Here is a 23,152-nt window from a genome sequence, read left to right as displayed (position 1 = left end):
TCCATCTCTGGCAGCGGTGGGATTTGAACCCACGCCTCCAAAGAGACTGGAGCCTTAATCCAGGGCCTTAGACCGCTCGGCCACGCTACCTGTTGCTCTCAGTCTGTCTGTGCACTTCATGAGCACCGTAACCCTGAGTCTCCTCACTTAGTGTGGAAAGTCGAGTTGATAAACCATTTCATGGACATGATTACAATGTCGGGAGGGTGATGTGGTAATTGAAGGTTATCTCTCTTACTCAGTCACTGCACAAGTCTTCTCCCACCTGCTCGGACCTAGTGCAATCACCTTAAAAGACAACACTCTCCGAGCAATGACTTCCAACCAAGGTATAAGCACCTGCTCTACATAGGCAATGTGACTCCATCATTTTCTAATGAAACAAGTGTTCATACCGGTGGGCTCATTTCTTTGGGTGGGATCTAATGAATGAGCAGTTCATTCAAAAATAACTGAGGAGTTGCACGTATTCATGACATCAGCCCTATTGCCGCACCCAGTCTCCCCAACATACTGTTTAGCTTTCCAGTGACGTCATGTCTTGTGTGGCCTATTCACATTCCGCTGTTAATATTTTTTAGCCAATAGAATTTCACAGGCTCCCGTCTTTGAGCTCACATTGAAAAGGCACAAGTCCCAAAATGCAACCGGGTGCTGTTTAAAACTCCAGCACTGGTGGGCGGTGCTCCAGGTGACATGGGGTCCACCTGGATGCCCTGACTGCCTTTCACGTGACAGTCACAGACACACACAGGACAGAGGTTCAAAAGCTATTCTGAAAGAAGTAAGGACAACAGGCCCACGTGAAACTAAACTTTTTAAATAGATGATTTTTGTTTCTATTGACCTGGTTCTCACTCGTTCTGCGCGCCAAGTCAAATGTAAATGAGCCTCGCAATAAAAATGCACAGAGGATGGTAAAATTCACTTCACTCTGCGCTCGTTGATGCTGAGAGCATGGTTGTCAGCCCGCACGCTTGTTATTTTGATGTGGAATTACTTGATTGCTTTGTGATAATTTTCATTACTCCGAATTGCAAGTTCCCCTACCCCAGTAATAATGTTTGAGGTATTGCTTCCCTACCACACCAACAAGGCCACCCTCTGACCAAGTCCTTTGCCTCTCTTCAGAACTACCATAAGCCCCTCCATGCACTAGGAACTTTTTGCTTGACGACCATCTAGGCGTCCTTGGAATATTGATTTTTAGAAGTAACAATGTTTGTTTATTTTAACTAACTGACCTTTTTAGGGTCTCGCTTGATAGACTCTGTAGTATTCAGTAAAGGGCTTGGAGCCCGCATGTCTCTCACCATTTTTTTATTTATGTGGCACTCTTCTTTACAGTTTCCTAATTCATCAAGGCATGTCTTGCATCATTTCCGTTCCTCTCTGTAGAGCAGCGACCAAGCGTTGATTGATTCAGCTTAATCAGTGCCTGACCGCTGCTCCCCACCTGATCAAGGTACTATTTTTTCCTTTTACCTTCTAGTGCCCTGCAAACAGAAGGCTTGTGACTGGCAAAAACATGCCCAGCAGGACAACCAAAACTGTTAAGTTTTAAATTTAAATCGAACTTTCTTTTATTTTGCCAAATCGTCTTTTCCCACGTTCCACGCATGTTTTCTTTTGCTTTTGTTCGTGGGCACTCTTCTCAAAAGATGACGATTAGCTCGTTTAAAATATTGCAAATCAACAGTGTTTCTTTATTATGTGTAAATTCTGAAATTAATCTTTAACACATAATCCTGCGGTACACTTCAATCCACCCCACTCCAATCTTCCCCACTACAATCCACCCCATCCAGACCACTTCACCCACACTAATCCACCTCACTCCAGTCCAAATCACTCACCCGAATCCAATCCACTCTAACTCATCCTACTCCAATCCTCTCCACCCACCCCAAGCAAATCTGTCTCACTCCAATGTGCCCCACTATAATAAAAAACAATCTGCACCACTCCAAAACAATCTGTCCCACTTCGATCCAAAACAATCTGCCCCACTCCAATCTGCCCGACTCCACTTCAAAACAATCTCCCCTACTCCAATTCAAAACAATCTACCCCACTGCAATCTGCTGCACTCCAATCAAAAACAAACTACCACACTGCAATCCAAAACAATCTGCCATACTGCAATCGAAAACAATCTGTCCCACCCAAGGCAGTGGTGGCTGGTGCACTTTGAAAGGAGTTGGTGGGAGGGAAAAATAGTTCATCTGAAGCTAAGTGAAGAAATTGGAATAAAATAGTGCATTTTAACCCCTTCGCTGCCAGCCTTTTCCCCCTCAGGTGCCAGGCATTTTTTTGGCTATTTGGGGCAGGGCGCGCTTAGGCCCTCATAGATTTTTGTCCACATAAGCTATCCACGCCAAATTTGCGTCCTTTTTTTCCAACATCCTAGGGATTCTAGAGGTACCCAGACTTTGTGGGTTCCCCTGAAGGAGACCAAGAAATTAGCCAAAATACGGTAAACATTTTGTTTTAAAAAAGAAAAAAATGGAAAAAAGGGCTGGAGAAGAAGGCTTGTGGTTTTTGTCCCTGAAATTGGCATCAACAAAGGGTTTGCACTGCTAAAATCACCAGCTTCCCAGCTTTCAGGGACAGGCAGACTTGAATCAGAAAACCCAATTTTTCAACACAATTTTGGCATTTTACTGGGACATACCCCATTTTTACGATTTTGTGTGCTTTTAGCCTCCTTCCAGTCAGTGACAGAAATGGGTGTGAAACCAATGCTGGGTCCCAGTAACCTAAACATTTTTGAAAAGAAGACAACATTCTGAATTCAGCAATGGGTAACTTGTGTAGATCTTACAAGTGTTTCCTACAGAAAATAACAACTGAAATAAAAAAAAAATATTGAAATTGAGAAGAAAAAAACAGCCATTTTCCTCTACGTTTTACTCTGTAACTTTTTTCTGCAATGTCAGATTTTTGAAAGCAATATACCATTACGCCTGCTGGACTCTTCTGGTTGCGGGGATATATAGGGCTTGTAGGTTCATCAAGAACCCTAGGTATCCAGAGAAAATAAATGAGCTGCACCTTGCAGTGGGTTTTCATTCTATACCGGGTATACTGCAATTAATTAGCCGAAGTATATAGAGTGAAAAATAGGTATCAAGAAAACCTTTCTATTTCCAAAATGGGCACAAGATAAGGAGTGAAGGAGCAGTGGTTATTTGCACATCTCTGAATTCTGGGGTGCCCACACTAGCATGCGAATTAAAGGGCATTTCTCAAATAGACGTCTTTTTTACACACTGTCTTATATTTGGAAGGAAAAAATGTAGATAAAGACAAGGGGCAGTAACTCTTGTTTTGCTATTCTATGTTTCCCCAAGTCTCCCGATAACATTTTTTACCTCACTTGTGTGGGTAGGCCTAGCGCCCGCGACAGGAAGTGCCCCAAAACACAACGTGGACACATCAAATTTTCCCAAAGAAAACGAAAACCTAGGTAAAAGACATTGTCATTTGCAACGCCAATAGCTCTAACTCTCACAAATGTGAGACCTTTCGCATTGCAAATGCTTGTTTTTTTGTGCAGGCAAGTGTGCGTGGAGCCTGCTTTGGTTCTTAAGACCTCAGACCTAAAGCAAAGCTTAGACAGAAACATAGCAATGTGCCCTTTGCACACAGTTAGAGATCCTACTAAATGGAGTCATATATAGGTCTGCACGGCCATTTTGCACAATTTTGTTGTGATATAAAGTTGCGGTAGAGCTCAATGAGAGCTGGTAGTTATGGCCGAGTGGTTAAGGTGATGGGCTTGAAATCCTTTGGGGGTTCCCTGCACGGGTTTGAATCCTGCTGACTACCTCTGTTGTTTATTTTAAACCTGATTTTTAAAATAACTGTGAAGAGCACATTTACCAACTTTATTTGGGAAGATAGATAATTTACTTTAAATCTTTATTTAACAGAGGTTCGATTTTATTTTGCAGAGAGAAGAGCGGGTGACCGCGTGGGGAGAACAAATGATTTGTTAAACCTTCCATTTGAAGGTGATCTAAGCAGAATGAAGCAAAACAACAGCAGCGCCAATCAGCCGATTTCTTGGAGTCCACGGTTTAGGAGTTTACTTAGAAGGAGACTGTAAAAGAGTTTTAAAATTAGGGACCTATTGGTAGAGTCACTGTTTATGCAAATTGAAGGGTCAGAAGGGAGATGCGTCATTAAGATCTGTAAAAATCCATCTCTGGCAGCGGTGGGATTTGAACCCACGCCTCCAAAGAGACTGGAGCCTTAATCCAGCGCCTTAGACCGCTCGGCCACGCTACCTGTTGCTCTCAGTGTGTCTGTGCACTTCATGAGCACCGTAACCCTGAGTCTCCTCACTTAGTGTGGAAAGTCGAGTTGATAAACCATTTCATGGACATGATTACAATGTCGGGAGGGTGATGTGGTAATTGAAGGTTATCTCTCTTACTCAGTCACTGCACAAGTCTTCTCCCACCTGCTCGGACCTAGTGCAATCACCTTAAAAGACAACACTCTCCGAGCAATGACTTCCAACCAAGGTATAAGCACCTGCTCTACATAGGCAATGTGACTCCATCATTTTCTAATGAAACAAGTGTTCATACTGGTGGGCTCATTTCTTTGGGTGGGATCTAATGAATGAGCAGTTCATTCAAAAATAACTGAGGAGTTGCACGTATTCATGACATCAGCCCTATTGCCGCACCCAGTCTCCCCAACATACTGTTTAGCTTTCCAGTGACGTCATGTCTTGTGTGGCCTATTCACATTCCGCTGTTAATATTTTTTAGCCAATAGAATTTCACAGGCTCCCGTCTTTGAGCTCACATTGAAAAGGCACAAGTCCCAAAATGCAACCGGGTGCTGTTTAAAACTCCAGCACTGGTGGGCGGTGCCCCAGGTGACATGGAGCCCACCTGGATGCCCTGACTGCCTTTTCACGTGACAGTCACAGACACACACAGGACAGAGGTTCAAAAGCTATTCTGAAAGAAGTAAGGACAACAGGCCCACGTGAAACTAAACTTTTTAAATAGATGATTTTTGTTTCTATTGACCTGGTTCTCACTCGTTCTGCGCGCCAAGTCAAATGTAAATGAGCCCCGCAATAAAAATGCACAGAGGATGTTAAAATTCACTTCACTCTGCGCTCGTTGATGCTGAGAGCATGGTTGTCAGCCCGCACGCTTGTTATTTTGATGTGGAATTACTTGATTGCTTTGTGATAATTTTCATTACTCCGAATTGCAAGCTCCCCTACCCCAGTAATAATGTTTGAGGTATTGCTTCCCTACCACACCAACAAGGCCACCCTCTGACCAAGTCCTTTGCCTCTCTTCAGAACTACCATAAGCCCCTCCATGCACTAGGAACTTTTTGCTTGACGACCATCTAGGCGTCCTTGGAATATTGATATTTAGAAGTAACAATGTTTGTTTATTTTAACTAACTGACCTTTTTAGGGTCTCGCTTGATAGACTCTGTAGTATTCAGTAAAGGGCTTGGAGCCCGCATGTCTCTCACCATTTTTTTATTTATTTGGCACTCTTCTTTACAGTTTCCTAATTCATCAAGGCATGTCTTGCATCATTTCCGTTCCTCTCTGTAGAGCAGCGACCAAGCGTTGATTGATTCAGCTTAATCAGTGCCTGACCGCTGCTCCCCACCTGATCAAGGTACTATTTTTTCCTTTTACCTTCTAGTGCCCTGCAAACAGAAGGCTTGTGACTGGCAAAAACATGCCCAGCAGGACAACCAAAACTGTTAAGTTTTAAATTTAAATCGAACTTTCTTTTATTTTGCCAAATCGTCTTTTCCCACGTTCCACGCATGTTTTCTTTTGCTTTTGTTCGTGGGCACTCTTCTCAAAAGATGACGATTAGCTCGTTTAAAATATTGCAAATCAACAGTGTTTCTTTATTATGTGTAAATTCTGAAATTAATCTTTAACACATAATCCTGCGGTACACTTCAATCCACCCCACTCCAATCTTCCCCACTACAATCCACCCCATCCAGACCACTTCACCCACACTAATCCACCTCACTCCAGTCCAAATCACTCACCCGAATCCAATCCACTCTAACTCATCCTACTCCAATCCTCTCCACCCACCCCAAGCAAATCTGTCTCACTCCAATGTGCCCCACTATAATAAAAAACAATCTGCACCACTCCAAAACAATCTGTCCCACTTCGATCCAAAACAATCTGCCCCACTCCAATCTGCCCGACTCCACTTCAAAACAATCTCCCCTACTCCAATTCAAAACAATCTACCCCACTGCAATCTGCTGCACTCCAATCAAAAACAAACTACCACACTGCAATCGAAAACAATCTGTCCCACCCAAGGCAGTGGTGGCTGGTGCACTTTGAAAGGAGTTGGTGGGAGGGAAAAATAGTTCATCTGAAGCTAAGTGAAGAAATTGGAATAAAATAGTGCATTTTAACCCCTTCGCTGCCAGCCTTTTCCCCCTCAGGTGCCAGGCATTTTTTTGGCTATTTGGGGCAGGGCGCGCTTAGGCCCTCATAGATTTTTGTCCACATAAGCTATCCACGCCAAATTTGCGTCCTTTTTTTCCAACATCCTAGGGATTCTAGAGGTACCCAGACTTTGTGGGTTCCCCTGAAGGAGACCAAGAAATTAGCCAAAATACAGTAAACATTTTGTTTTAAAAAAGAAAAAAATGGAAAAAAGGGCTGGAGAAGAAGGCTTGTGGTTTTTGTCCCTGAAATTGGCATCAACAAAGCGTTTGCACTGCTAAAATCACCAGCTTCCCAGCTTTCAGGGACAGGCAGACTTGAATCAGAAAACCCAATTTTTCAACACAATTTTGGCATTTTACTGGGACATACCCCATTTTTACGATTTTGTGTGCTTTTAGCCTCCTTCCAGTCAGTGACAGAAATGGGTGTGAAACCAATGCTGGCTCCCAGTAACCTAAACATTTTTGAAAAGAAGACAACATTCTGAATTCAGCAATGGGTAACTTGTGTAGATCTTACAAGTGTTTCCTACAGAAAATAACAACTGAAATAAAAAAAAAATATTGAAATTGAGAAGAAAAAAACAGCCATTTTCCTCTACGTTTTACTCTGTAACTTTTTTCTGCAATGTCAGATTTTTGAAAGCAATATACCATTACGCCTGCTGGACTCTTCTGGTTGCGGGGATATATAGGGCTTGTAGGTTCATCAAGAACCCTAGGTATCCAGAGAAAATAAATGAGCTGCACCTTTCAGTGGGTTTTCATTCTATACCGGGTATACTGCAATTAATTTGCCGAAGTATATAGAGTGAAAAATAGGTATCAAGAAAACCTTTCTATTTCCAAAATGGGCACAAGATAAGGAGTGAAGGAGCAGTGGTTATTTGCACATCTCTGAATTCTGGGGTGCCCACACTAGCATGCGAATTAAAGGGCATTTCTCAAATAGACGTCTTTTTTACACACTGTCTTATATTTGGAAGGAAAAAATGTAGATAAAGACAAGGGGCAGTAACTCTTGTTTTGCTATTCTATGTTTCCCCAAGTCTCCCGATAACATTTTTTACCTCACTTGTGTGGGTAGGCCTAGCGCCCGCGACAGGAAGTGCCCCAAAACACAACGTGGACACATCAAATTTTCCCAAAGAAAACCAAAACCTAGGTAAAAGACATTGTCATTTGCAACGCCAATAGCTCTAACTCTCACAAATGTGAGACCTTTCGCATTGCAAATGCTTGTTTTTTTGTGCAGGCAAGTGTGCGTGGAGCCTGCTTTGGTTCTTAAGACCTCAGACCTAAAGCAAAGCTTAGACAGAAACATAGCAATGTGCCCTTTGCACACAGTTAGAGATCCTACTAAATGGAGTCATATATAGGTCTGCTCGGCCATTTTGCACAATTTTGTTGTGATATAAAGTTTCGGTAGAGCTCAATGAGAGCTGGTAGTTATGGCCGAGTGGTTAAGGTGATGGGCTTGAAATCCTTTGGGGGTTCCCTGCACGGGTTTGAATCCTGCTGACTACCTCTGTTGTTTATTTTAAACCTGATTTTTAAAATAACTGTGAAGAACACATTTACCAACTTTATTTGGGAAGATAGATAATTTACTTTAAATCTTTATTTAACAGAGGTTCGATTTTATTTTGCAGAGAGAAGAGCGGGTGACCGCGTGGGGAGAACAAATGATTTGTTAAACCTTCCATTTGAAGGTGATCTAAGCAGAATGAAGCAAAACAACAGCAGCGCCAATCAGCCGATTTCTTGGAGTCCACGGTTTAGGAGTTTACTTAGAAGGAGACTGTAAAAGAGTTTTAAAATTAGGGACCTATTGGTAGAGTCACTGTTTATGCAAATTGAAGGGTCAGAAGGGAGATGCGTCATTAAGATCTGTAAAAATCCATCTCTGGCAGCGGTGGGATTTGAACCCACGCCTCCAAAGAGACTGGAGCCTTAATCCAGCGCCTTAGACCGCTCGGCCACGCTACCTGTTGCTCTCAGTGTGTCTGTGCACTTCATGAGCACCGTAACCCTGAGTCTCCTCACTTAGTGTGGAAAGTCGAGTTGATAAACCATTTCATGGACATGATTACAATGTCGGGAGGGTGATGTGGTAATTGAAGGTTATCTCTCTTACTCAGTCACTGCACAAGTCTTCTCCCACCTGCTCGGACCTAGTGCAATCACCTTAAAAGACAACACTCTCCGAGCAATGACTTCCAACCAAGGTATAAGCACCTGCTCTACATAGGCAATGTGACTCCATCATTTTCTAATGAAACAAGTGTTCATACTGGTGGGCTCATTTCTTTGGGTGGGATCTAATGAATGAGCAGTTCATTCAAAAATAACCGAGGAGTTGCACGTATTCATGACATCAGCCCTATTGCCGCACCCAGTCTCCCCAACATACTGTTTAGCTTTCCAGTGACGTCATGTCTTGTGTGGCCTATTCACATTCCGCTGTTAATATTTTTTAGCCAATAGAATTTCACAGGCTCCCGTCTTTGAGCTCACATTGAAAAGGCACAAGTCCCAAAATGCAACCGGGTGCTGTTTAAAACTCCAGCACTGGTGGGCGGTGCCCCAGGTGACATGGGGCCCACCTGGATGCTCTGACTGCCTTTCACGTGACAGTCACAGACACACACAGGACAGAGGTTCAAAAGCTATTCTGAAAGAAGTAAGGACAACAGGCCCACGTGAAACTAAACTTTTTAAATAGATGATTTTTGTTTCTATTGACCGGGTTCTCACTCGTTCTGCGCGCCAAGTCAAATGTAAATGAGCCTCGCAATAAAAATGCACAGAGGATGGTAAAATTCACTTCACTCTGCGCTCGTTGATGCTGAGAGCATGGTTGTCAGCCCGCACGCTTGTTATTTTGATGTGGAATTACTTGATTGCTTTGTGATAATTTTCATTACTCCGAATTGCAAGTTCCCCTACCCCAGTAATAATGTTTGAGGTATTGCTTCCCTACCACACCAACAAGGCCACCCTCTGACCAAGTCCTTTGCCTCTCTTCAGAACTACCATAAGCCCCTCCATGCACTAGGAACTTTTTGCTTGACGACCATCTAGGCGTCCTTGGAATATTGATATTTAGAAGTAACAATGTTTGTTTATTTTAACTAACTGACCTTTTTAGGGTCTCGCTTGATAGACTCTGTAGTATTCAGTAAAGGGCTTGGAGCCCGCATGTCTCTCACCATTTTTTTATTTATGTGGCACTCTTCTTTACAGTTTCCTAATTCATCAAGGCATGTCTTGCATCATTTCCGTTCCTCTCTGTAGAGCAGCGACCAAGCGTTGATTGATTCAGCTTAATCAGTGCCTGACCGCTGCTCCCCACCTGATCAAGGTACTATTTTTTCCTTTTACCTTCTAGTGCCCTGCAAACAGAAGGCTTGTGACTGGCAAAAACATGCCCAGCAGGACAACCAAAACTGTTAAGTTTTAAATTTAAATCGAACTTTCTTTTATTTTGCCAAATCGTCTTTTCCCACGTTCCACGCATGTTTTCTTTTGCTTTTGTTCGTGGGCACTCTTCTCAAAAGATGACGATTAGCTCGTTTAAAATATTGCAAATCAACAGTGTTTCTTTATTATGTGTAAATTCTGAAATTAATCTTTAACACATAATCCTGCGGTACACTTCAATCCATCCCACTCCAATCTTCCCCACTACAATCCACCCCATCCAGACCACTTCACCCACACTAATCCACCTCACTCCAGTCCAAATCACTCACCCGAATCCAATCCATTCTAACTCATCCTATTCCAATCCTCTCCACCCACCCCAAGCAAATCTGTCTCACTCCAATGTGCCCCACTATAATAAAAAACAATCTGCACCACTCCAAAACAATCTGTCCCACTTCGATCCAAAACAATCTGCCCCACTCCACTTCAAAACAATCTCCCCTACTCCAATTCAAAACAATCTACCCCACTGCAATCTGCTGCACTCCAATCAAAAACAAACTACCACACTGCAATCCAAAACAATCTGCCATACTGCAATCGAAAACAATCTGTCCCACCCAAGGCAGTGGTGGCTGGTGCACTTTGAAAGGAGTTGGTGGGAGGGAAAAATAGTTCATCTGAAGCTAAGTGAAGAAATTGGAATAAAATAGTGCATTTTAACCCCTTCGCTGCCAGCCTTTTCCCCCTCAGGTGCCAGGCATTTTTTTGGCTATTTGGGGCAGGGCGCGCTTAGGCCCTCATAGATTTTTGTCCACATAAGCTATCCACGCCAAATTTGCGTCCTTTTTTTCCAACATCCTAGGGATTCTAGAGGTACCCAGACTTTGTGGGTTCCCCTGAAGGAGACCAAGAAATTAGCCAAAATACGGTAAACATTTTGTTTTAAAAAAGAAAAAAATGGAAAAAAGGGCTGGAGAAGAAGGCTTGTGGTTTTTGTCCCTGAAATTGGCATCAACAAAGGGTTTGCACTGCTAAAATCACCAGCTTCCCAGCTTTCAGGGACAGGCAGACTTGAATCAGAAAACCCAATTTTTCAACACAATTTTGGCATTTTACTGGGACATACCCCATTTTTACGATTTTGTGTGCTTTTAGCCTCCTTCCAGTCAGTGACAGAAATGGGTGTGAAACCAATGCTGGGTCCCAGTAACCTAAACATTTTTGAAAAGAAGACAACATTCTGAATTCAGCAATGGGTAACTTGTGTAGATCTTACAAGTGTTTCCTACAGAAAATAACAACTGAAATAAAAAAAAAATATTGAAATTGAGAAGAAAAAAACAGCCATTTTCCTCTACGTTTTACTCTGTAACTTTTTTCTGCAATGTCAGATTTTTGAAAGCAATATACCATTACGCCTGCTGGACTCTTCTGGTTGCGGGGATATATAGGGCTTGTAGGTTCATCAAGAACCCTAGGTATCCAGAGAAAATAAATGAGCTGCACCTTGCAGTGGGTTTTCATTCTATACCGGGTATACTGCAATTAATTTGCCGAAGTATATAGAGTGAAAAAAAGGTATCAAGAAAACCTTTCTATTTCCAAAATGGGCACAAGATAAGGAGTGAAGGAGCAGTGGTTATTTGCACATCTCTGAATTCTGGGGTGCCCACACTAGCATGCGAATTAAAGGGCATTTCTCAAATAGACGTCTTTTTTACACACTGTCTTATATTTGGAAGGAAAAAATGTAGATAAAGACAAGGGGCAGTAACTCTTGTTTTGCTATTCTATGTTTCCCCAAGTCTCCCGATAACATTTTTTACCTCACTTGTGTGGGTAGGCCTAGCGCCCGCGACAGGAAGTGCCCCAAAACACAACGTGGACACATCAAATTTTCCCAAAGAAAACCAAAACCTAGGTAAAAGACATTGTCATTTGCAACGCCAATAGCTCTAACTCTCACAAATGTGAGACCTTTCGCATTGCAAATGCTTGTTTTTTTGTGCAGGCAAGTGTGCGTGGAGCCTGCTTTGGTTCTTAAGACCTCAGACCTAAAGCAAAGCTTAGACAGAAACATAGCAATGTGCCCTTTGCACACAGTTAGAGATCCTACTAAATGGAGTCATATATAGGTCTGCACGGCCATTTTGCACAATTTTGTTGTGATATAAAGTTTCGGTAGAGCTCAATGAGAGCTGGTAGTTATGGCCGAGTGGTTAAGGTGATGGACTTGAAATCCTTTGGGGGTTCCCTGCACGGGTTTGAATCCTGCTGACTACCTCTGTTGTTTATTTTAAACCTGATTTTTAAAATAACTGTGAAGAACACATTTACCAACTTTATTTGGGAAGATAGATAATTTACTTTAAATCTTTATTTAACAGAGGTTCGATTTTATTTTGCAGAGAGAAGAGCGGGTGACCGCGTGGGGAGAACAAATGATTTGTTAAACCTTCCATTTGAAGATGATCTAAGCAGAATGAAGCAAAACAACAGCAGCGCCAATCAGCCGATTTCTTGGAGTCCACGGTTTAGGAGTTTACTTAGAAGGAGACTGTAAAAGAGTTTTACAATTAGGGACCTATTGGTAGAGTCACTGCTTATGCAAATTGAAGGGTCAGAAGGGAGATGCGTCATTAAGATCTGTAAAAATCCATCTCTGGCAGCGGTGGGATTTGAACCCACGCCTCCAAAGAGACTGGAGCCTTAATCCAGGGCCTTAGACCGCTCGGCCACGCTACCTGTTGCTCTCAGTCTGTCTGTGCACTTCATGAGCACCGTAACCCTGAGTCTCCTCACTTAGTGTGGAAAGTCGAGTTGATAAACCATTTCATGGACATGATTACAATGTCGGGAGGGTGATGTGGTAATTGAAGGTTATCTCTCTTACTCAGTCACTGCACAAGTCTTCTCCCACCTGCTCGGACCTAGTGCAATCACCTTAAAAGACAACACTCTCCGAGCAATGACTTCCAACCAAGGTATAAGCACCTGCTCTACATAGGCAATGTGACTCCATCATTTTCTAATGAAACAAGTGTTCATACCGGTGGGCTCATTTCTTTGGGTGGGATCTAATGAATGAGCAGTTCATTCAAAAATAACTGAGGAGTTGCACGTATTCATGACATCAGCCCTATTGCCGCACCCAGTCTCCCCAACATACTGTTTAGCTTTCCAGTGACGTCATGTCTTGTGTGGCCTATTCACATTCCGCTGTTAATATTTTTTAGCCAATAGAATTTCACAGGCTCCCGTCTTTGAGCTCACATTGAAAAGGCACAAGTCCCAAAATGCAACCGGGTGCTGTTTAAAACTCCAGCACTGGTGGGCGGTGCTCCAGGTGACATGGGGTCCACCTGGATGCCCTGACTGCCTTTCACGTGACAGTCACAGACACACACAGGACAGAGGTTCAAAAGCTATTCTGAAAGAAGTAAGGACAACAGGCCCACGTGAAACTAAACTTTTTAAATAGATGATTTTTGTTTCTATTGACCTGGTTCTCACTCGTTCTGCGCGCCAAGTCAAATGTAAATGAGCCTCGCAATAAAAATGCACAGAGGATGGTAAAATTCACTTCACTCTGCGCTCGTTGATGCTGAGAGCATGGTTGTCAGCCCGCACGCTTGTTATTTTGATGTGGAATTACTTGATTGCTTTGTGATAATTTTCATTACTCCGAATTGCAAGTTCCCCTACCCCAGTAATAATGTTTGAGGTATTGCTTCCCTACCACACCAACAAGGCCACCCTCTGACCAAGTCCTTTGCCTCTCTTCAGAACTACCATAAGCCCCTCCATGCACTAGGAACTTTTTGCTTGACGACCATCTAGGCGTCCTTGGAATATTGATTTTTAGAAGTAACAATGTTTGTTTATTTTAACTAACTGACCTTTTTAGGGTCTCGCTTGATAGACTCTGTAGTATTCAGTAAAGGGCTTGGAGCCCGCATGTCTCTCACCATTTTTTTATTTATGTGGCACTCTTCTTTACAGTTTCCTAATTCATCAAGGCATGTCTTGCATCATTTCCGTTCCTCTCTGTAGAGCAGCGACCAAGCGTTGATTGATTCAGCTTAATCAGTGCCTGACCGCTGCTCCCCACCTGATCAAGGTACTATTTTTTCCTTTTACCTTCTAGTGCCCTGCAAACAGAAGGCTTGTGACTGGCAAAAACATGCCCAGCAGGACAACCAAAACTGTTAAGTTTTAAATTTAAATCGAACTTTCTTTTATTTTGCCAAATCGTCTTTTCCCACGTTCCACGCATGTTTTCTTTTGCTTTTGTTCGTGGGCACTCTTCTCAAAAGATGACGATTAGCTCGTTTAAAATATTGCAAATCAACAGTGTTTCTTTATTATGTGTAAATTCTGAAATTAATCTTTAACACATAATCCTGCGGTACACTTCAATCCACCCCACTCCAATCTTCCCCACTACAATCCACCCCATCCAGACCACTTCACCCACACTAATCCACCTCACTCCAGTCCAAATCACTCACCCGAATCCAATCCACTCTAACTCATCCTACTCCAATCCTCTCCACCCACCCCAAGCAAATCTGTCTCACTCCAATGTGCCCCACTATAATAAAAAACAATCTGCACCACTCCAAAACAATCTGTCCCACTTCGATCCAAAACAATCTGCCCCACTCCAATCTGCCCGACTCCACTTCAAAACAATCTCCCCTACTCCAATTCAAAACAATCTACCCCACTGCAATCTGCTGCACTCCAATCAAAAACAAACTACCACACTGCAATCCAAAACAATCTGCCATACTGCAATCGAAAACAATCTGTCCCACCCAAGGCAGTGGTGGCTGGTGCACTTTGAAAGGAGTTGGTGGGAGGGAAAAATAGTTCATCTGAAGCTAAGTGAAGAAATTGGAATAAAATAGTGCATTTTAACCCCTTCGCTGCCAGCCTTTTCCCCCTCAGGTGCCAGGCATTTTTTTGGCTATTTGGGGCAGGGCGCGCTTAGGCCCTCATAGATTTTTGTCCACATAAGCTATCCACGCCAAATTTGCGTCCTTTTTTTCCAACATCCTAGGGATTCTAGAGGTACCCAGACTTTGTGGGTTCCCCTGAAGGAGACCAAGAAATTAGCCAAAATACGGTAAACATTTTGTTTTAAAAAAGAAAAAAATGGAAAAAAGGGCTGGAGAAGAAGGCTTGTGGTTTTTGTCCCTGAAATTGGCATCAACAAAGGGTTTGCACTGCTAAAATCACCAGCTTCCCAGCTTTCAGGGACAGGCAGACTTGAATCAGAAAACCCAATTTTTCAACACAATTTTGGCATTTTACTGGGACATACCCCATTTTTACGATTTTGTGTGCTTTTAGCCTCCTTCCAGTCAGTGACAGAAATGGGTGTGAAACCAATGCTGGGTCCCAGTAACCTAAACATTTTTGAAAAGAAGACAACATTCTGAATTCAGCAATGGGTAACTTGTGTAGATCTTACAAGTGTTTCCTACAGAAAATAACAACTGAAATAAAAAAAAAATATTGAAATTGAGAAGAAAAAAACAGCCATTTTCCTCTACGTTTTACTCTGTAACTTTTTTCTGCAATGTCAGATTTTTGAAAGCAATATACCATTACGCCTGCTGGACTCTTCTGGTTGCGGGGATATATAGGGCTTGTAGGTTCATCAAGAACCCTAGGTATCCAGAGAAAATAAATGAGCTGCACCTTGCAGTGGGTTTTCATTCTATACCGGGTATACTGCAATTAATTTGCCGAAGTATATAGAGTGAAAAAAAGGTATCAAGAAAACCTTTCTATTTCCAAAATGGGCACAAGATAAGGAGTGAAGGAGCAGTGGTTATTTGCACATCTCTGAATTCTGGGGTGCCCACACTAGCATGCGAATTAAAGGGCATTTCTCAAATAGACGTCTTTTTTACACACTGTCTTATATTTGGAAGGAAAAAATGTAGATAAAGACAAGGGGCAGTAACTCTTGTTTTGCTATTCTATGTTTCCCCAAGTCTCCCGATAACATTTTTTACCTCACTTGTGTGGGTAGGCCTAGCGCCCGCGACAGGAAGTGCCCCAAAACACAACGTGGACACATCAAATTTTCCCAAAGAAAACCAAAACCTAGGTAAAAGACATTGTCATTTGCAACGCCAATAGCTCTAACTCTCACAAATGTGAGACCTTTCGCATTGCAAATGCTTGTTTTTTTGTGCAGGCAAGTGTGCGTGGAGCCTGCTTTGGTTCTTAAGACCTCAGACCTAAAGCAAAGCTTAGACAGAAACATAGCAATGTGCCCTTTGCACACAGTTAGAGATCCTACTAAATGGAGTCATATATAGGTCTGCACGGCCATTTTGCACAATTTTGTTGTGATATAAAGTTTCGGTAGAGCTCAATGAGAGCTGGTAGTTATGGCCGAGTGGTTAAGGTGATGGACTTGAAATCCTTTGGGGGTTCCCTGCACGGGTTTGAATCCTGCTGACTACCTCTGTTGTTTATTTTAAACCTGATTTTTAAAATAACTGTGAAGAACACATTTACCAACTTTATTTGGGAAGATAGATAATTTACTTTAAATCTTTATTTAACAGAGGTTCGATTTTATTTTGCAGAGAGAAGAGCGGGTGACCGCGTGGGGAGAACAAATGATTTGTTAAACCTTCCATTTGAAGATGATCTAAGCAGAATGAAGCAAAACAACAGCAGCGCCAATCAGCCGATTTCTTGGAGTCCACGGTTTAGGAGTTTACTTAGAAGGAGACTGTAAAAGAGTTTTACAATTAGGGACCTATTGGTAGAGTCACTGCTTATGCAAATTGAAGGGTCAGAAGGGAGATGCGTCATTAAGATCTGTAAAAATCCATCTCTGGCAGCGGTGGGATTTGAACCCACGCCTCCAAAGAGACTGGAGCCTTAATCCAGGGCCTTAGACCGCTCGGCCACGCTACCTGTTGCTCTCAGTCTGTCTGTGCACTTCATGAGCACCGTAACCCTGAGTCTCCTCACTTAGTGTGGAAAGTCGAGTTGATAAACCATTTCATGGACATGATTACAATGTCGGGAGGGTGATGTGGTAATTGAAGGTTATCTCTCTTACTCAGTCACTGCACAAGTCTTCTCCCACCTGCTCGGACCTAGTGCAATCACCTTAAAAGACAACACTCTCCGAGCAATGACTTCCAACCAAGGTATAAGCACCTGCTCTACATAGGCAATGTGACTCCATCATTTTCTAATGAAACAAGTGTTCATACCGGTGGGCTCATTTCTTTGGGTGGGATCTAATGAATGAGCAGTTCATTCAAAAATAACTGAGGAGTTGCACGTATTCATGACATCAGCCCTATTGCCGCACCCAGTCTCCCCAACATACTGTTTAGCTTTCCAGTGACGTCATGTCTTGTGTGGCCTATTCACATTCCGCTGTTAATATTTTTTAGCCAATAGAATTTCACAGGCTCCCGTCTTTGAGCTCACATTGAAAAGGCACAAGTCCCAAAATGCAACCGGGTGCTGTTTAAAACTCCAGCACTGGTGGGCGGTGCTCCAGGTGACATGGGGTCCACCTGGATGCCCTGACTGCCTTTCACGTGACAGTCACAGACACACACAGGACAGAGGTTCAAAAGCTATTCTGAAAGAAGTAAGGACAACAGGCCCACGTGAAACTAAACTTTTTAAATAGATGATTTTTGTTTCTATTGACCTGGTTCTCACTCGTTCTGCGCGCCAAGTCAAATGTAAATGAGCCTCGCAATAAAAATGCACAGAGGATGGTAAAATTCACTTCACTCTGCGCTCGTTGATGCTGAGAGCATGGTTGTCAGCCCGCACGCTTGTTATTTTGATGTGGAATTACTTGATTGCTTTGTGATAATTTTCATTACTCCGAATTGCAAGTTCCCCTACCCCAGTAATAATGTTTGAGGTATTGCTTCCCTACCACACCAACAAGGCCACCCTCTGACCAAGTCCTTTGCCTCTCTTCAGAACTACCATAAGCCCCTCCATGCACTAGGAACTTTTTGCTTGACGACCATCTAGGCGTCCTTGGAATATTGATTTTTAGAAGTAACAATGTTTGTTTATTTTAACTAACTGACCTTTTTAGGGTCTCGCTTGATAGACTCTGTAGTATTCAGTAAAGGGCTTGGAGCCCGCATGTCTCTCACCATTTTTTTATTTATGTGGCACTCTTCTTTACAGTTTCCTAATTCATCAAGGCATGTCTTGCATCATTTCCGTTCCTCTCTGTAGAGCAGCGACCAAGCGTTGATTGATTCAGCTTAATCAGTGCCTGACCGCTGCTCCCCACCTGATCAAGGTACTATTTTTTCCTTTTACCTTCTAGTGCCCTGCAAACAGAAGGCTTGTGACTGGCAAAAACATGCCCAGCAGGACAACCAAAACTGTTAAGTTTTAAATTTAAATCGAACTTTCTTTTATTTTGCCAAATCGTCTTTTCCCACGTTCCACGCATGTTTTCTTTTGCTTTTGTTCGTGGGCACTCTTCTCAAAAGATGACGATTAGCTCGTTTAAAATATTGCAAATCAACAGTGTTTCTTTATTATGTGTAAATTCTGAAATTAATCTTTAACACATAATCCTGCGGTACACTTCAATCCACCCCACTCCAATCTTCCCCACTACAATCCACCCCATCCAGACCACTTCACCCACACTAATCCACCTCACTCCAGTCCAAATCACTCACCCGAATCCAATCCACTCTAACTCATCCTACTCCAATCCTCTCCACCCACCCCAAGCAAATCTGTCTCACTCCAATGTGCCCCACTATAATAAAAAACAATCTGCACCACTCCAAAACAATCTGTCCCACTTCGATCCAAAACAATCTGCCCCACTCCAATCTGCCCGACTCCACTTCAAAACAATCTCCCCTACTCCAATTCAAAACAATCTACCCCACTGCAATCTGCTGCACTCCAATCAAAAACAAACTACCACACTGCAATCCAAAACAATCTGCCATACTGCAATCGAAAACAATCTGTCCCACCCAAGGCAGTGGTGGCTGGTGCACTTTGAAAGGAGTTGGTGGGAGGGAAAAATAGTTCATCTGAAGCTAAGTGAAGAAATTGGAATAAAATAGTGCATTTTAACCCCTTCGCTGCCAGCCTTTTCCCCCTCAGGTGCCAGGCATTTTTTTGGCTATTTGGGGCAGGGCGCGCTTAGGCCCTCATAGATTTTTGTCCACATAAGCTATCCACGCCAAATTTGCGTCCTTTTTTTCCAACATCCTAGGGATTCTAGAGGTACCCAGACTTTGTGGGTTCCCCTGAAGGAGACCAAGAAATTAGCCAAAATACGGTAAACATTTTGTTTTAAAAAAGAAAAAAATGGAAAAAAGGGCTGGAGAAGAAGGCTTGTGGTTTTTGTCCCTGAAATTGGCATCAACAAAGGGTTTGCACTGCTAAAATCACCAGCTTCCCAGCTTTCAGGGACAGGCAGACTTGAATCAGAAAACCCAATTTTTCAACACAATTTTGGCATTTTACTGGGACATACCCCATTTTTACGATTTTGTGTGCTTTTAGCCTCCTTCCAGTCAGTGACAGAAATGGGTGTGAAACCAATGCTGGGTCCCAGTAACCTAAACATTTTTGAAAAGAAGACAACATTCTGAATTCAGCAATGGGTAACTTGTGTAGATCTTACAAGTGTTTCCTACAGAAAATAACAACTGAAATAAAAAAAAAATATTGAAATTGAGAAGAAAAAAACAGCCATTTTCCTCTACGTTTTACTCTGTAACTTTTTTCTGCAATGTCAGATTTTTGAAAGCAATATACCATTACGCCTGCTGGACTCTTCTGGTTGCGGGGATATATAGGGCTTGTAGGTTCATCAAGAACCCTAGGTATCCAGAGAAAATAAATGAGCTGCACCTTGCAGTGGGTTTTCATTCTATACCGGGTATACTGCAATTAATTTGCCGAAGTATATAGAGTGAAAAAAAGGTATCAAGAAAACCTTTCTATTTCCAAAATGGGCACAAGATAAGGAGTGAAGGAGCAGTGGTTATTTGCACATCTCTGAATTCTGGGGTGCCCACACTAGCATGCGAATTAAAGGGCATTTCTCAAATAGACGTCTTTTTTACACACTGTCTTATATTTGGAAGGAAAAAATGTAGATAAAGACAAGGGGCAGTAACTCTTGTTTTGCTATTCTATGTTTCCCCAAGTCTCCCGATAACATTTTTTACCTCACTTGTGTGGGTAGGCCTAGCGCCCGCGACAGGAAGTGCCCCAAAACACAACGTGGACACATCAAATTTTCCCAAAGAAAACCAAAACCTAGGTAAAAGACATTGTCATTTGCAACGCCAATAGCTCTAACTCTCACAAATGTGAGACCTTTCGCATTGCAAATGCTTGTTTTTTTGTGCAGGCAAGTGTGCGTGGAGCCTGCTTTGGTTCTTAAGACCTCAGACCTAAAGCAAAGCTTAGACAGAAACATAGCAATGTGCCCTTTGCACACAGTTAGAGATCCTACTAAATGGAGTCATATATAGGTCTGCACGGCCATTTTGCACAATTTTGTTGTGATATAAAGTTTCGGTAGAGCTCAATGAGAGCTGGTAGTTATGGCCGAGTGGTTAAGGTGATGGACTTGAAATCCTTTGGGGGTTCCCTGCACGGGTTTGAATCCTGCTGACTACCTCTGTTGTTTATTTTAAACCTGATTTTTAAAATAACTGTGAAGAACACATTTACCAACTTTATTTGGGAAGATAGATAATTTACTTTAAATCTTTATTTAACAGAGGTTCGATTTTATTTTGCAGAGAGAAGAGCGGGTGACCGCGTGGGGAGAACAAATGATTTGTTAAACCTTCCATTTGAAGATGATCTAAGCAGAATGAAGCAAAACAACAGCAGCGCCAATCAGCCGATTTCTTGGAGTCCACGGTTTAGGAGTTTACTTAGAAGGAGACTGTAAAAGAGTTTTACAATTAGGGACCTATTGGTAGAGTCACTGCTTATGCAAATTGAAGGGTCAGAAGGGAGATGCGTCATTAAGATCTGTAAAAATCCATCTCTGGCAGCGGTGGGATTTGAACCCACGCCTCCAAAGAGACTGGAGCCTTAATCCAGGGCCTTAGACCGCTCGGCCACGCTACCTGTTGCTCTCAGTGTGTCTGTGCACTTCATGAGCACCGTAACCCTGAGTCTCCTCACTTAGTGTGGAAAGTCGAGTTGATAAACCATTTCATGGACATGATTACAATGTCGGGAGGGTGATGTGGTAATTGAAGGTTATCTCTCTTACTCAGTCACTGCACAAGTCTTCTCCCACCTGCTCGGACCTAGTGCAATCACCTTAAAAGACAACACTCTCCGAGCAATGACTTCCAACCAAGGTATAAGCACCTGCTCTACATAGGCAATGTGACTCCATCATTTTCTAATGAAACAAGTGTTCATACCGGTGGGCTCATTTCTTTGGGTGGGATCTAATGAATGAGCAGTTCATTCAAAAATAACTGAGGAGTTGCACGTATTCATGACATCAGCCCTATTGCCGCACCCAGTCTCCCCAACATACTGTTTAGCTTTCCAGTGACGTCATGTCTTGTGTGGCCTATTCACATTCCGCTGTTAATATTTTTTAGCCAATAGAATTTCACAGGCTCCCGTCTTTGAGCTCACATTGAAAAGGCACAAGTCCCAAAATGCAACCGGGTGCTGTTTAAAACTCCAGCACTGGTGGGCGGTGCTCCAGGTGACATGGGGTCCACCTGGATGCCCTGACTGCCTTTCACGTGACAGTCACAGACACACACAGGACAGAGGTTCAAAAGCTATTCTGAAAGAAGTAAGGACAACAGGCCCACGTGAAACTAAACTTTTTAAATAGATGATTTTTGTTTCTATTGACCTGGTTCTCACTCGTTCTGCGCGCCAAGTCAAATGTAAATGAGCCTCGCAATAAAAATGCACAGAGGATGGTAAAATTCACTTCACTCTGCGCTCGTTGATGCTGAGAGCATGGTTGTCAGCCCGCACGCTTGTTATTTTGATGTGGAATTACTTGATTGCTTTGTGATAATTTTCATTACTCCGAATTGCAAGTTCCCCTACCCCAGTAATAATGTTTGAGGTATTGCTTCCCTACCACACCAACAAGGCCACCCTCTGACCAAGTCCTTTGCCTCTCTTCAGAACTACCATAAGCCCCTCCATGCACTAGGAACTTTTTGCTTGACGACCATCTAGGCGTCCTTGGAATATTGATTTTTAGAAGTAACAATGTTTGTTTATTTTAACTAACTGACCTTTTTAGGGTCTCGCTTGATAGACTCTGTAGTATTCAGTAAAGGGCTTGGAGCCCGCATGTCTCTCACCATTTTTTTATTTATGTGGCACTCTTCTTTACAGTTTCCTAATTCATCAAGGCATGTCTTGCATCATTTCCGTTCCTCTCTGTAGAGCAGCGACCAAGCGTTGATTGATTCAGCTTAATCAGTGCCTGACCGCTGCTCCCCACCTGATCAAGGTACTATTTTTTCCTTTTACCTTCTAGTGCCCTGCAAACAGAAGGCTTGTGACTGGCAAAAACATGCCCAGCAGGACAACCAAAACTGTTAAGTTTTAAATTTAAATCGAACTTTCTTTTATTTTGCCAAATCGTCTTTTCCCACGTTCCACGCATGTTTTCTTTTGCTTTTGTTCGTGGGCACTCTTCTCAAAAGATGACGATTAGCTCGTTTAAAATATTGCAAATCAACAGTGTTTCTTTATTATGTGTAAATTCTGAAATTAATCTTTAACACATAATCCTGCGGTACACTTCAATCCACCCCACTCCAATCTTCCCCACTACAATCCACCCCATCCAGACCACTTCACCCACACTAATCCACCTCACTCCAGTCCAAATCACTCACCCGAATCCAATCCACTCTAACTCATCCTACTCCAATCCTCTCCACCCACCCCAAGCAAATCTGTCTCACTCCAATGTGCCCCACTATAATAAAAAACAATCTGCACCACTCCAAAACAATCTGTCCCACTTCGATCCAAAACAATCTGCCCCACTCCAATCTGCCCGACTCCACTTCAAAACAATCTCCCCTACTCCAATTCAAAACAATCTACCCCACTGCAATCTGCTGCACTCCAATCAAAAACAAACTACCACACTGCAATCCAAAACAATCTGCCATACTGCAATCGAAAACAATCTGTCCCACCCAAGGCAGTG

General features: G+C 42.7%; 9 non-coding genes across 9 annotated transcripts; 3 read left to right on the top strand and 6 right to left on the bottom strand.

Annotated features, from left to right (window-relative positions):
* Positions 1–8: 8 nt before the first annotated feature.
* On the bottom strand, positions 9–90 carry TRNAL-AAG (transfer RNA leucine (anticodon AAG)). The gene has a single exon. It is a non-coding gene; the product is annotated as a tRNA-Leu (tRNA).
* A 4,121-nt stretch (positions 91–4,211) lies between these two features.
* Positions 4,212–4,293, bottom strand: TRNAL-AAG (transfer RNA leucine (anticodon AAG)). The gene has a single exon. It is a non-coding gene; the product is annotated as a tRNA-Leu (tRNA).
* Positions 4,294–8,390: 4,097 nt separating this feature from the next.
* On the bottom strand, positions 8,391–8,472 carry TRNAL-AAG (transfer RNA leucine (anticodon AAG)). The gene has a single exon. It is a non-coding gene; the product is annotated as a tRNA-Leu (tRNA).
* Positions 8,473–12,116: 3,644 nt separating this feature from the next.
* TRNAS-UGA (transfer RNA serine (anticodon UGA)) lies at positions 12,117–12,198 on the top strand. Its single transcript has one exon. It is a non-coding gene; the product is annotated as a tRNA-Ser (tRNA).
* A 380-nt stretch (positions 12,199–12,578) lies between these two features.
* On the bottom strand, positions 12,579–12,660 carry TRNAL-AAG (transfer RNA leucine (anticodon AAG)). The gene has a single exon. It is a non-coding gene; the product is annotated as a tRNA-Leu (tRNA).
* A 3,659-nt stretch (positions 12,661–16,319) lies between these two features.
* TRNAS-UGA (transfer RNA serine (anticodon UGA)) lies at positions 16,320–16,401 on the top strand. Its single transcript has one exon. It is a non-coding gene; the product is annotated as a tRNA-Ser (tRNA).
* Positions 16,402–16,781: 380 nt separating this feature from the next.
* TRNAL-AAG (transfer RNA leucine (anticodon AAG)) lies at positions 16,782–16,863 on the bottom strand. Its single transcript has one exon. It is a non-coding gene; the product is annotated as a tRNA-Leu (tRNA).
* Positions 16,864–20,522: 3,659 nt separating this feature from the next.
* On the top strand, positions 20,523–20,604 carry TRNAS-UGA (transfer RNA serine (anticodon UGA)). The gene has a single exon. It is a non-coding gene; the product is annotated as a tRNA-Ser (tRNA).
* Positions 20,605–20,984: 380 nt separating this feature from the next.
* Positions 20,985–21,066, bottom strand: TRNAL-AAG (transfer RNA leucine (anticodon AAG)). The gene has a single exon. It is a non-coding gene; the product is annotated as a tRNA-Leu (tRNA).
* Positions 21,067–23,152: the final 2,086 nt, after the last annotated feature.

This window comes from Pleurodeles waltl, chromosome 12, assembly GCF_031143425.1.
Source record: "Pleurodeles waltl isolate 20211129_DDA chromosome 12, aPleWal1.hap1.20221129, whole genome shotgun sequence".
Classification (NCBI taxonomy): Eukaryota; Metazoa; Chordata; class Amphibia; order Caudata; family Salamandridae; genus Pleurodeles; species Pleurodeles waltl.
Note: the sequence above shows the minus strand (reverse complement) of the source record. Positions and strands in the feature narration are given on the sequence as shown.